General features: G+C 49.4%; 1 protein-coding gene across 1 annotated transcript in view; it reads left to right on the forward strand.

The window, feature by feature from the left end:
* LOC119381547 (Down syndrome cell adhesion molecule-like protein Dscam2) overlaps positions 1–5,703 on the forward strand; it is a 381,434-nt gene extending 375,731 nt beyond the window's left edge. The window contains 1 exon segment of the mRNA XM_049412821.1: positions 4,177–5,703. The gene's annotated coding sequence lies outside the window, so the exon portion shown is untranslated.
* The last annotated feature ends 8,792 nt before the right edge of the window (positions 5,704–14,495 follow it).

A 14,495-nucleotide genomic window follows, 5' to 3' on the forward strand; every position in this document is an offset into this window, starting at 1 on the left:
ACTTGTAGATAATAGTGAAATGGTATTCTTGCAGACGTATAATCTAGCGACCAAGGCGACCTGATAAGTTCTTGAGTGCTGAAAGCCAAGATAGAGCATGGTGGTCTGTAACGATGGTAAAATGACGGCCATGTAGATAAGGTCGAAACTTCTGCACCGACCAAACGACAGCTAGGCACTCCTGCTCAGTGATGGCGTAATTCTTCTCAGCGTTGGTCAGTACGCGGCTTGCATACGCGACGACCCTCTCACGTGATGACTGATCCCGCTGCAGGAGAATACCACCGATGCCGTGACCACTAGCGTCAGTCTGCAGGACTGTAGGTGTTGTTTCATCAAAATGGCGAAGTACAGGTTCGGACGTGAGGGCGTTTTTCAGATGGCTGAACGCCGATTCACATTCGGGAGACCAGTCAAAGGGAACACCAGAACCGAGTAATTTGTGCAAAGGTACCGCTATTGAACCAAAGTCTCGTATGAATCGGCGGAACTAGGAAGCGAGGCCAAGGAAACTGCGTAAATCTTTGCTCCTTTCGTGACGAGGGAAGTGAAGAACCGCCGAAACTTTATCGGGATCAGGACGAATGCCGTCCTTACTCACAATGTGGCCTAAGACCTTATTTGTCTTGCTGGCAAAATGACACTTTTTCGTGTCCAGCTGAAGGCCAGCGTTAGCAAGGCACGTCAGCACTTCCTCCAAACGTTGTAGGTGTTGAGAGAACGTTGACGAGAAAACAATATCGTCCAAATAGCACAGGCAAGTCTTCCACTTGAGGCCACCCAGAACGGTGTCGATCATGCGCTCGAATGTTGCGGGAGCATTGCAGAGCCCGAAGGGCATTACATTGAACTCGTAAAGCCCATCTGGGGTCGAAAACGCCGTTTTTTTCTTTATCGTCCTCATGCATCAGTATCTGCCAGTATCCCAAACGTAGATCGAGACTCGAGAGGTACTCGGCCCCTTGTAGCGAATCCAATGCGTCGTCTATACGTGGCGTAGGGTATACGTCCTTGCGCGTGATCTTATTTAGCGCCCGGTAATCCACGCAGAATCGTACAGAACCATCTTCTTTTCGAACTAGTACGACGGTAGATGACCAAGGACTAGCCGAGGGGCGTATTATCTTCCGTCGCAACATGTTGTCAACGTTTTCTTCGATGACCTTCCGCTCGGCGAGAGATACGCGGTATGGTCGGCGACGAACGATGGACCTACCATCAGTCTCGATCCGATGCGTGGTGACGTATGTCCGTCCTGATACAGGGGAATGCGCGTCGAACGAAGCTTGATGTTTGGTTAGCAAGGCGATCAACTGTTATGACTGCGAAGGGGTCAGGTCGGAGCTGATGGTAGTTTCAAGGGTGGAGATGGATATGGATCGTCCAACAGAGTGATCTTCAGGTGAAGCCGCTTGAAGAAGAGCAACAGAAAAAGGCTCTGATGTAGCGACGCAAGCCAACGTTATACCCTTAGGAACAGGGGCGTAGCCAGGGGGGGGGGGGGGGGGGTTGGGGGTTCAAACCCCCCCGAAATTTTTCAGTTTTGCTGGCGTATATATACACGCGCACGTACAAACGCACGCACGCACATACATAAAGTATGGTTGAACCCCCCCCCCCCCGAAAAACATTTCTGGCTACGCCCCTGCTTAGGAATCAGAATTTTTTCGGATGTCGGGTTTGTTGCACAAACGAATGCGGAGCCATCGTCGAAACGCACCAGCCCTGATGGAAAGGCTATCCCTCTGGCGAGACAGCGTACAGATGGTTGTAGGAGCAGGTCACCATGGTCAATGGCATCAGACGTGATGGCAACAATTCGCTGACTGCGGGGAGGTAGCTCGTGTCTTCTGCAGCAAGAAAGCGAAATGGTGTGTCATCTTCGTGAAGCGAATAGGCGTTATCAGTCATGTGGAGAACACGTTGCCGGCAGCAGATGGTAGCGGACACCGTTGACAGAAAATCCCATCCTAATATGAGCTAGTGGGCACACGAACTAAGCCCTCCGAATTGTATATAATGCAGACCTCCATCAATGTAGACACGAACAGTGCACATGGCGGAAGGTCGAATGGCGTGCCCTTGAGCAGCGAGCAGCGTAGGTCCATCGTAGGGAGTAGGAACTTTCCGGAGACGCGAACACAAACCTCCGTGAATAACTGACAAACTAGCACCAGTGTCTATTAATGCTTCCACTTCTATGCCTTCTACCAAAACAGAGATGATATTATGTGGACGTGCTGGAGGAATTTCTCCCATTTCGCTAGATGCAGCTTTTCCTCCAAAAGCTGCATAATTTAGTTTTCCGGGCGATGGTCGGCGAACTGAGAGGCTGGTCGAAGTGGTGACGTCGAGCGACGAAGGGGTGACGGTGAGCGGCGCCTGGCAGGACGGTAGCTTGGAGCCGTCTCGAACGTTGCAGGTGGAGAGGGAGAGCGGCCGGGAAGCGTTGCAGAAGGACGGCGCTGGAAAGTGGACCCAGTGGAAAAGTCGTCCCGTTCGTAAGTGTCAAACCCACGACGCCCGTCTTGCTGACGCTTGCGACAGAAGCGGGCGATGTGTCCACGATAGCCGCAGTAGTAGCAGGTAGGTCGCGTCGGGCGCCATGGTGGATAGTAGGGCTGGTTATGTGCGCTAGGGGATATTGAAGCCAGGTGGGCTGGCGTCGCCTTCGGGGGCATCGATGGAACGGTGGTCGGGGTAATTGCGGCGACTTGCGCGTATGTTGGTTGTGGCCTAGGGACGAGAGGGTCTGTATACGCAGCACCAGTCATAGCCGCCAGCTCCTCCTTAACAACGTCACGCAAACTGGTACTGGAGGCGGGAGAAGGGACCGCACCCATTGAAAAGCCAAGCGACTGCAGTTCTTCTCGTATGATGGCGCGGACCATCGCGCGCAACGAGGGATCGGCAGTAGGGTTGTTATGAGGGGCGGATGGCTACAACCGTGCGAATTCGAGCTCGTCCTGACGCTGGTACGTAACTACAATATCAGCGACGGTAGCCGAGTCCTTTATCGCCAAAGCATTGAAGGCGACAGTCGCGATGCCTTTCAGGAGATGACGCACTTTGTCCGACTCTCCCATGGAAGCGTTGACGCGACGACAAAGGGAAAGGACATCCTCTATATACGAGGTATAAGACTCGCCCAGTTCTTGTTTGCGAGTGTCCAGTGTTCTCTTCGCAAGGGCGGATCGAACCGCTGGAGTGCCAAACAGTTGTCGGAGACGCTCTTTGAAAGTGCTCCAGTCGGGAAAGTCGATCTGATGGTTGAAAAACCAAGTCTTCGCCACGCCTGTGAGGTAGAAGGAGACGTGGCGGAGCTTGTGCGGATCGTCCCAATGGTTCGCAGCACTCACGATGTCTTATTGGTCGAGCCAATCCTCCACATTTTCATTGCGAAGTCCAGCGAATAAATGGGGATCGCAATGGGGCCCGCCTGCGATCCAAGGTGGAGAAGCCGCGGCAGCCGTAGCGGAAGAGGTAGATGAAGAAGTGCCTGAGGGTTCGTCCTGCGGCATGCTGGTGGACAACTGGCACAAACGGCGACCGGAACGAAGCTCCAGGAAGTAAAGCGGGCGAGGAGAGGACGGGGGACCGATGAGCACCCTCCACCACTTGTGACGTCACAGTTGACACGCCTTTAATAAGCCTTCGAGGCTTAGCGAACCGAACACATCCGAGGCACAGAGCAATCTCAAGATCTGTCCCCACAAGCGAAGACGATGAAGAACACCATGTGATGATGATAATGTGCAGATGATGAAGAAGGGCCTGATAAATGCCCACAATATATATATATAAATATATATATATATATATATATATATATATATATATATATATATATATATATATATATATATATATATATATATATAGAGAGAGAGAGAGAGAGAGAGAGAGGGGGGGGGGGGCGGAAACCTTTAACTTTACTATAGGTATGCCGTGTGTGTGTGTGTGTATGTGTGTGTGTGTGTGTGTGTGTGTGTGTGTGCGCGCGCGTACGTGTTGCCGCTTTACGAGGGCTCCCCCTCCAATGAAGGGACACTTTAAGCCCTGGTTAAGATACATTCCTCAAAGCGAAGTTGTCTCCCGAAATTTTCAATGCTGTATTCTCTCTTTTCTACCTGAATGTACTGATTCCTGCCTGTTGTTCACATTGTTTCATTTCAGACCACGGACACAACGCTGTTCCTACTGCACCACACAAGGCCAAAAGGAAAGGAGAAAAAAGTCACTATTTTTCTCGACCGACGCCCATTTTCGCGCTATGCTCAGAGACACTTTGTAAACGGCGTGTTCGGCGTGGGTGCTGGTCGTCACCGAAGGCAGGACGCGTGCTCACCGCGGACTCGTGCGCCTTTTTTTTGGACTGAGCACGTGGAGCGATTCTTGATCGTGCCTCATTGCGTTCTGACGCCTCGCGATCCCCTCATCATCATTATCATCACCAACAATATCGAACATCGATGTGAAAGCAGCCTCCCCTTACATACATATCTTATTGTGCAGTGTGATATCAAAAACCTTGTCAGCGCGAAAGCAATGTTGAACGCGTTGATCGTGCTTTCGTTTTCACGTTGCCCTGTTGTTCATGTCACGTTCCCATTCGGGTTTTTTTTCTCGAGAAGCTGCGAAAGCTGGTGTTTCGGATGTTAAATAGGCGCAACTACCATCAGACTTAACGTGAACATTGGTAATCATAATTACAAGTCCAGCAACTCACAAACTGTAGACGCCAAACGCTTCGATGTCATTGGTGCGGACGTGTCAGGATTATACTGATTCTAAATGGCCCAGCTTTAGAGATTTGTTACAGAAACACAGTGGAAAAATAAGTAAGAAACTGATCAGCTTTCCTACGGGTTTATAAGAAAGAGCAGACGATTTATAGCACGAAGTACTATACTGTAAGAGGGCGTTAAGCTCTCCCTATCGTCAAATTCACAAGCGCTGTGCGTGAGACCACACATCACGTTTGTGGGCTGGTAACGGAAATCATGTGAAAGAACACTGACTTAATTTAAGAGACTGAAACAGCGGTTGAGACAACATATTTGTTAGCGACTTTCCGGATAAACACTGTGAGTTGACGCATCACTGAAAGGAACAATTGAGAGATCTGGTGTTTTTGCCAGAACCTGTATCCCTACCTCATTGTATCTACCTAAGATCTCACCCCCCCCCCCTTTTTTTTTTTCATTTGCGGCAGAGCCTCCTGAAAACTGCCTCGCGACCCTTTACTCATCATCATCACCAACTACAGTTTTAACAAGCGACCCGAAACGCGGCTGCGAAATTTTTTCACCTCGATGCAAACGATAGCAAAAAATTAAGCTGGTGTTACAGTTTGGTAATGTAGTCTATGTTGTTGTCGTGATGAACATGTGATACAGTAAAAGAGAGCGAAGATGCTTTAGAGTGGGCAGTGCTGGTGCCGAGTTGTGTTCTTTTGGGCCAAGTGTGAAGCACACTCACTGCCATATCGAATCGCCGTCGGAGGAAGAAACAGGTTTACGTTTTCGAATGCGTGCATTAGCGCTGCCCTGACCCCTTCTGCGTACATTTTCATCTATGTATAGTTGCACATTTTGTTAAACGAATATTCGCACTGCATCGACCACGCGTGTACATACGGCAAAGTTGTTACGATGTAGTGTGATGCTGTGTCTATGCATAAAGTGTTCATACGAAAGATTCCTTCTTGGAATCCAACTTGTCTCGGCTTCTTCCCGTAGAGAACTCCCTGTGTGGTGGAAGAACACACACGCCGGCTACCAAGCGCCTCTACTCCAGGCCTTGTTGTGATCATTATTCTTAATTTCTGGTCCTCAAGATGACATCAGCAACGTCAAGTGAAATGAGGGGTCATCACCTCTACAGGCAATGAGTGCTATCTCGTTCTCGTTGGAATAAGATGCGAATGTGGTAGAGGAAATTCCGTTGCGATAAGTACACGCTTAATGATGAACAAACACAGCCAAAGTTTCCACAAGTGAGCGTGTCTTCGTCAGGGCAGTTGCTGCAATGGCGAATGCAGCTCCTTTCACCGAAACGTTGCTTGCAGCGACATCTCCTGTTCAACCATTTTTAGTCACTTCAGGTCTCTGTTTTCTCCTGAACACTGTCTTGTTTGGAGACCATCAAGTTGTAGAAACAAAACTAAAATTTAAGCAATGATGTGCCAATCAAAATGAGTGAAGCATGAACAGCATGCTTTAGAGAAAACTAAAGAGCATGCCCCCTGCTTCCTCTGCTGTACATGAGAAAGCACATTTTTGTTTAACGAGGTAGACACCTTCTTTATTCGCCACTCAAGTCGAAGTATGTTATGGCGCTATCTGGTGAACCATAGCGTCTCCGTATCTTTATTACGGAACACGTCTTTTGGTGTGTGCGCGCGCACGTGCTATGCGCATAGGCGTAGTCAAGAACCTCAAACAACGAAGCACGAACCACCACCGTCATTTGGTCTCATTACTATACGCGTAACCGGGGTGTACCGTGGCACCATTAAACAAGAATAAGTTCTTCCCTTGTAAAATGCATAGTGCTGTCTGTTGGGGCTTGAGACACTGCAAACTCCACCGTCAAGTGCTTTCCCCAAGGACAAACTTGGGAAACTACTGCAAGTTCAACTAGCAGGAGCTGACGAACACTGACGGAAATACGGACGCTCGCGACTAGTTCCTAATCCCATACCGGTCATAAATGGTTCTGTGTGTGCGTCTTTCCTTCAGCGTTCGTCTTTTTGTGCTGATTAACATTGGAATATGTCGCATCAACTTCTCCAAACCAAAACGCTGCTGGAAAACAACGTCTGGCAAAAGAAAACACGAGATAGAGAGAGAAAGTTACGTCATGGGCCTTAACCAGTTTAGAATTATCGGTATACTGTACTTGATTGAGAAACTTTGAAAGTTAAAGGCGTAAAGATAGTGACAGCAGCACGTAACACAACGCCACAGTGAGTAAACGAAGAGAATGTTAAAGTGGTATGCGCAAAATGATAAACAGGGACACAATAAGACAAACACGGACGAGCGCACGCAGACTTTCAACTGAAATTTACTTTTCATCACTCTTCAATATATACGCATAAACAGGCATGCGAAAGCAAAGATGGTCACGTGGTCACGGGCTAACAGATCATAACAAGGCACGCAAAAATTTCAGCTCACTATCAAATAAAGAAATGGGCGGGTCACTTACGCAAGCATTGCCTCTCAAGGATATATAAAAAGCCTCCATCATTGCGCGGGCCTTCCCCATTTACCCCGTTGACTTGGCATAAAAATCACTGCACTGAAAAAATCGAGCTAGTTCCACGCCGTGAATACAACCGGACTGCGAAACTGTCGCCCCTTTCGTCAGGCATTACATTTTCTTCCTAAGTTACGGCAAAGATTTCACTACAAGTATTATACATACCCTCTAGCCGGCTCCTGATAAGCGTACCTGTTAGTAAGCTCGTGTTGGAACCGTCGAAACGACCGGTAGGTTCGTCGCCATCTTCTCGTCGCTAGCGCTAGGTGTTTCCGACGCACCACGGCCCCTCAACGAATATGGCATAGTCCGAGCGAGAATGACCCAAGGATGACCCTCGAAGACGTGAGTGTAACTCTGCGAAAGGGGAGGGGCGAGTAGCCCACGTCGCGTCTCCCCTCTCGCATTCATATGCTTCTGATAAATTCACGCTCCGTAACCGTGGCTGTGTAGCCCAGTGGCTAGAACACTTCTCTTTGGACCGTGGGGGCCCGGGTTCAAGCCCAGTATCGCCAAGACAGTTTCCTTTTAGCAGCGCAGCTGTTCTGGTTCTGCTGTTCTAGCTAGTGTGTGGAGTGTGTGACGGTGCCCGAAAACTATCATCATATTGAACGGGTATGGGGTCACATAACTTGGGCAAATCTCACTACTCACCGCTACTGTTTGGCCTGCAATAACCCCGAGAACGAGTGCAGACAGAGTGAGAGAAACGGAGAAACAGACAAACATAGAGATGGAAATAAAGATATAAATGAAAAGAGAAAGATCCTTACGGAAAAAGAAATTATTCACGACGCGGAATTCGAACACGTGTACCCTCGATCCGAAGGCGAGCATCCTAAGAACTAGGCTAACAGGACACGCTAGCAGAGCATAGCATATAGCCTTGTATAGTATATTGTAGCAAAAGGGTGGGAAAAAGAAGGGAACGTGAGAAGGAGGGATGTAATGGTAAGGAGGAGGGAAATAAGGAGGGGAGAGAGTAAAGCGTAGCACAGAGAAAATGAGAAAGAGCGCGATAGAGAGAAAGAACTGCAGAAAGGAAAAGAAAACGAGAGGAGAGAACCTCAACGAGAGACAGAGAGAAACAGGGCGATCGGGAAACACGTTCGACAGGCGCGCGAGAAGGGGGAGTGTAGCAGAGGAGAGAGAGGGGGAGGGGACGCGCATACGCTGGCGGTCATCGCGGCGTTGCGCAGGGGAGAATGAGGCGCGCGAGAGGGGAGGAGGGGGAGGAGAATCCGCATGCGCAGTAATGGTCGTCCCGCCGCACACCGGATTGAACTCCGCCATAAGCTGCTTCGCATCTAAAATACAACCAGCTCCACTTCGCCAACAAGGTCGAAACAACGAAGCTTATGCCCGTCCTTCATCAGGCTATATCGTACGTCTATGTTTTTCAAGTATTCCCTTCGTTGGCGCTTAGCTTCGGCCTCTCCTACGCGAACATCCCGGTTCGCTCGGCGACGACATGCCCGTTCTCGCTTCAGTTCTCGCTGAAACTCACGTCGGGCGGCTTCTTCCTCGGGAAAATGAGAAGTGTTCGCCATTTTGACAGCGCAAACTCCTTAACACTGATCCTTACACGCTATTTTACACTCCACTGCGCCTCACCGTCACCCCACGTAGGGGCATTTCTCGAAAGTTCACCAGTCCTCGCAGGTTCACCCCTCACCCCCCTCACACACTCGGCCCTCACCCTCGCCTCTCACAGCACGGCACAGCCCTCCTCTTTCTTCCGAGCCTCACTCTCGCCACACTGCGAGGCCACGTCATCACCGCCACGCCAACCCCGAACATGAAAGCCTCGACTAAGAACAGCTTCGCTGTTAAAAAAAGGTAGAGATAAAGAGGAAGCAAGCATCGCGTCGTCTAACGACCAGATACCGCACCACCTGGCCAAGCCGCGCATGCGCAGTAGCTGAGCCACGACCACCGACGGAGACATCGCGCGCAACCGCACAGCCTAGCGGCGTACTCCGGAGGAGGAAGCCGCGCATCTCGAAGCTAGATGTGTCGGGCGACGGTGAGTTCGAGCGGCGACAATCCGTGCTTCGCTACGCCAAGCTTTGCGCGACTTAGTGCAAATTATACTGTACTAGAATTATTCTAGCACACTATAGTGCAAACTGGCCGCGATTTTTAGATGCGAAGTATCTTAAGGCGGAGCTCAATCCGGTGGTGGTGGTGGTGGTGGTGGTGGTGGTGGTGTGCGGCGTGACCACCCTGACTGCGCATGTTTAATCACTCGACCTTTCAGTTGCAGCTCCTCTTCGCGGTCGATCAAGCAACCATCCGTCCTTTCCTCCTCTCACGAAGCTTCTCCTATTCCCCTGTTCATGTGTTTGTCGATGCAACGCATTCTTGTGTTTCCCATGAATTCATGGACCGTAAGCCTGAAAGTATGGCCCAGTGATTATAGCACTTCTCTTCGGACCGTGATATCCCGTGTTCGAGCCCGGTCTCGCATGAGCAGTTTATTTTGTTGTATTATTTATTTCTTTATTCACTCCCCCTTTCATTTACACCTCCTCTAAGCAGTAGACCAAGCGACCATCTTTCCTTTCCTCCTCTCACGAAGCTCCTCCTTCTGCCCCTTTCGCGTGATCCTCGATCTAACGCATTCATGTGTTTCCCATGAATTAGTGCGCCGTAAGCGTGACAGTATGGCCCAGTGGTTATAGCACTTGTCTCCGTGCCGTCAGGTCTTGGGTTCGAGCCTGGTCATGCCAGAGAAGTTTATTTTGTTTTTTTTTTATTCACTCCCCCTTTCATTCACACCTCCTCTAAGCTGTAGACCAAGCGACCATCTTTCCTTTCCTCCTCTCACGAAGCTCCTCCTTCTGCCCCTTTCGCGTGATCCTCGATCTAACGCATTCATGTGTTTCCCATGAATTAGTGCGCCGTAAGCGTGACAGTATGGCCCAGTGGTTATAGCACTTGTCTCCGTGCCGTCAGGTCTTGGGTTCGAGCCTGGTCATGCCAGAGAAGTTTATTTTGTTTTTTTTTATTCACTCCCCCTTTCATTCACACCTCCTCTAAGCTGTAGACCAAGCGACCATCTTTCCTTTCCTCCTCTCACGAAGCTCCTCCTTTTGCCCCTTTCGCGTGATCATCGATCTAACGCATTCATGTGTTTCCCATGAATTAGTGCGCCGTAAGCGTGACAGTATGGCCCAGTGGTTATAGCACTTGTCTCCGTGCCGTCAGGTCTTGGGTTCGAGCCTGGTCATGCCAGAGAAGTTTATTTTGTTTTTTTTTTATTCACTCCCCCTTTCATTCACACCTCCTCTAAGCTGTAGACCAAGCGACCATCTTTCCTTTCCTCCTCTCACGAAGCTCCTCCTTTTGCCCCTTTCGCGTGATCATCGATCTAACGCATTCATGTGTTTCCCATGAATTAGTGCGCCGTAAGCGTGACAGTATGGCCCAGTGGTTATAGCACTTGTCTCCGTGCCGTCAGGTCTTGGGTTCGAGCCTGGTCATGCCAGAGAAGTTTATTTTGTTTTTTTTTATTCACTCCCCCTTTCATTCACACCTCCTCTAAGCTGTAGACCAAGGACCATCTTTCCTTTCCTCCTCTCACGAAGCTCCTCCTTTTGCCCCTTTCGCGTGATCATCGATCTAACGCATTCATGTGTTTCCCATGAATTAGTGCGCCGTAAGCGTGACAGTATGGCCCAGTGGTTATAGCACTTGTCTCCGTGCCGTCAGGTCTTGGGTTCGAGCCTGGTCATGCCAGAGAAGTTTATTTTGTTTTTTTTTTATTCACTCCCCCTTTCATTCACACCTCCTCTAAGCTGTAGACCAAGCGACCATCTTTCCTTTCCTCCTCTCACGAAGCTCCTCCTTTTGCCCCTTTCGCGTGATCATCGATCTAACGCATTCATGTGTTTCCCATGAATTAGTGCGCCGTAAGCGTGACAGTATGGCCCAGTGGTTATAGCACTTGTCTCCGTGCCGTCAGGTCTTGGGTTCGAGCCTGGTCATGCCAGAGAAGTTTATTTTGTTTTTTTTTATTCACTCCCCCTTTCATTCACACCTCCTCTAAGCTGTAGACCAAGCGACCATCTTTCCTTTCCTCCTCTCACGAAGCTCCTCCTTTTGCCCCTTTCGCGTGATCATCGATCTAACGCATTCATGTGTTTCCCATGAATTAGTGCGCCGTAAGCGTGACAGTATGGCCCAGTGGTTATAGCACTTGTCTCCGTGCCGTCAGGTCTTGGGTTCGAGCCTGGTCATGCCAGAGAAGTTTATTTTGTTTTTTTTTTATTCACTCCCCCATTCATTCACACCTCCTCTAAGCTGTAGACCAAGCGACCATCTTTCCTTTCCTCCTCTCACGAAGCTCCTCCTTTTGCCCCTTTCGCGTGATCATCGATCTAACGCATTCATGTGTTTCCCATGAATTAGTGCGCCGTAAGCGTGACAGTATGGCCCAGTGGTTATAGCACTTGTCTCCGTGCCGTCAGGTCTTGGGTTCGAGCCTGGTCATGCCAGAGAAGTTTATTTTGTTTTTTTTTATTCACTCCCCCTTTCATTCACACCTCCTCTAAGCTGTAGACCAAGGACCATCTTTCCTTTCCTCCTCTCACGAAGCTCCTCCTTTTGCCCCTTTCGCGTGATCATCGATCTAACGCATTCATGTGTTTCCCATGAATTAGTGCGCCGTAAGCGTGACAGTATGGCCCAGTGGTTATAGCACTTGTCTCCGTGCCGTCAGGTCTTGGGTTCGAGCCTGGTCATGCCAGAGAAGTTTATTTTGTTTTTTTTATTCACTCCCCCTTTCATTCACACCTCCTCTAAGCTGTAGACCAAGCGACCATCTTTCCTTTCCTCCTCTCACGAAGCTCCTCCTTTTGCCCCTTTCGCGTGATCATCGATCTAACGCATTCATGTGTTTCCCATGAATTACTGCTCCGTAAGCCTGACAGTATGGCCCAGTGTAACAAAAGAAAAAAAAGACAGTATGGCCCAGTGGTTACAGCAGTTGTCTTCGTACCATGAGGTCCCAGGTTCGAGCCCGGTCTTGCCAAAAAAGTTTATTTTGTTTTATTTCTTTATTCACTCCCTCTTTTCATTTACACCTCCTCTCTGCGGTCGATCACGTGTCCTCCTCCCTTTCACCTATCACGAGGCTCCTCTTTTATTCCCCTGTTCACGTGATCGTCGACGCAACACATTCATGTGCGTCTTGCGCCACCTATAGGGTCGGCGCACTCCGACGGCCACCCCGAATCAACGTTCCGCGTTCTGCAGTCTCGCGATATTTCACGAAGTTTCGCCAGGTCTTTGAATGAGCTCGATAAATACACATAATGCACGATTCTACTTATACGAGGATTTTTAAATGCGCTCAGCGTAACGAATGTATGCGATAATGAGCACAGTTCGTTTAATCAAGCAAACCTCTACATACTCCTAGTGTTTCCGCTTTGATGCGCCAGCTTGGTCACTTCCCATGTAGTTCTCATGTACTTTAATAGGAGCCTTCCGAGCTTAGGAGTCCCTTGATGTGTTTTCTTCACCGCAATAGATGTCAAAAAGCTGTCGAAAAAGTTGAGGTCCTTATCACCCATGATAAGGCCCTACTTTTGTCTGACGTCATGGGTTCATCGTTGTAAGGTGTGACGTCAGGCCAAAGTTGAGCCTTATCATGGGTGATAAGGGCCTAAACTTTTTCGACTGCTTTCCGACATCTGTTGCGGTCAGGCAAACGTATCAGTGTGGGAAAAGGTATGGGACAGACTACGTGCCCCCTTTAGATGCATGACCAGCATGACTGCATAAGGACGCATTTTTAGGGGGCATATATGGCCAAAAAAGGCAGAGCTTTTGGAAATCTTGTATTTTTCGATTTTAACACCGGAGCTGCTTAAGCTCGCCGTATTTTGTCCATAGGAAACAGAAATCATCATCATCATGAACAGGCACGCTCTCTTCGTCCTCTTCTTCATCGTCGTCGTCGTCGTCTTCATCTTCTGCTTTGCTCCCAGAACACGTGCGGCGATTTCTCCGGCCCGGGATGAATAACACGACGGGCGATAGAATGAGTACAGAGATAGAGAAAGAAAGAGAGCATGAGAGATAGAGAAAGAAGAAAACGTAGAAAGAAATAAAACGCAAAAATTTCTGGTGAGGCGGGATTCGAACCCGCGATCCCACAATCCGAAGGCAAGCGTCTTAGTCACTCCGCTTTCCAGGCAAGCTACTAGAGCAGGGCATAGCTAGAGTGTACTAGAACAGTGGAGTGCTAGGAACGGCCGCAGCACTGATGTACAGAAAGTGAAGCCCAAGCAGGGTCAAGCCACTTGTGGCGCTGCGATCGGTAGCTTGCAATGTGTCGTCGTTTAAGAGTTGCGCGTGGCTCCGCCAAAGCGGTGCAGGGCTAGAGTGCCCACGTCCCGCTCAAAAGGCCCCGGGTAAGCATCGCAGCTGTAGATGGTGGGTTTTTATGTTCACTGTCACTTGCTATAGCTGTATTGGTTTCCCTTTGCTTCTTAAAACTAGGTTCAGTTGCTACGTATTGCTCCGAAAAGTAACGTGAAATGTGAGGTCTCATTTCGAGTCTCGTATTCGCGAAAATCTCGGAGGCCATACTTTACGTTTTTGTTGAATGGTAAAGCTCTGCACTTACGCGTCACTCAGATACCTCCGAAATAATACTCTGCGTAGATATATTTTTTGACACACTGGACGAAACTTTAACAATTGTTATCATTGTGTCTAGATGCATAGGCGTGCGCAGGGTTTCCAATTAGGAGGAGTCAAGTATAACCGCAGCGCAGGCCTGTAGCCAGGCGGGGTGCCGTAGGGACCTGGGCCTCCCCCGAAATTTTGTCGAAGAGGGGTGTTTTACCGAAAATAGATAATGAAAATAGGTGTTTTTCTCAAATAGTCAAGACCTTCAACAAGTGCCTCCTACCCCCCCCCCCCCCCCCCCCCCCCCGCCCCGCTCCCCGAAAAAATTCCTGGCTCCGGGCCTGCCGCAGCATATACATATACCGTGACTGTCCGACTGCCGGATTAGAAGCAGTGACCTCCCGTTGCCAAAGTTGAAAGCCCAAAAACTGTAGCACGGCCACTCGCAAATTTGCAGCTTGTACATTTGGACGAAGCAAATATCTGCCGCCCATATTTCGCGCCGTAAGCGGTCGCGTCGTGTTCCAGGCAACTAAGCGCCATCTGTGAACGCTGAATGGAGACGACTACCACTTCGGAAAAGA

The sequence above is a fragment of the Rhipicephalus sanguineus genome, chromosome 2, assembly GCF_013339695.2.
Source record: "Rhipicephalus sanguineus isolate Rsan-2018 chromosome 2, BIME_Rsan_1.4, whole genome shotgun sequence".
NCBI lineage: Eukaryota > Metazoa > Arthropoda > Arachnida > Ixodida > Ixodidae > Rhipicephalus > Rhipicephalus sanguineus.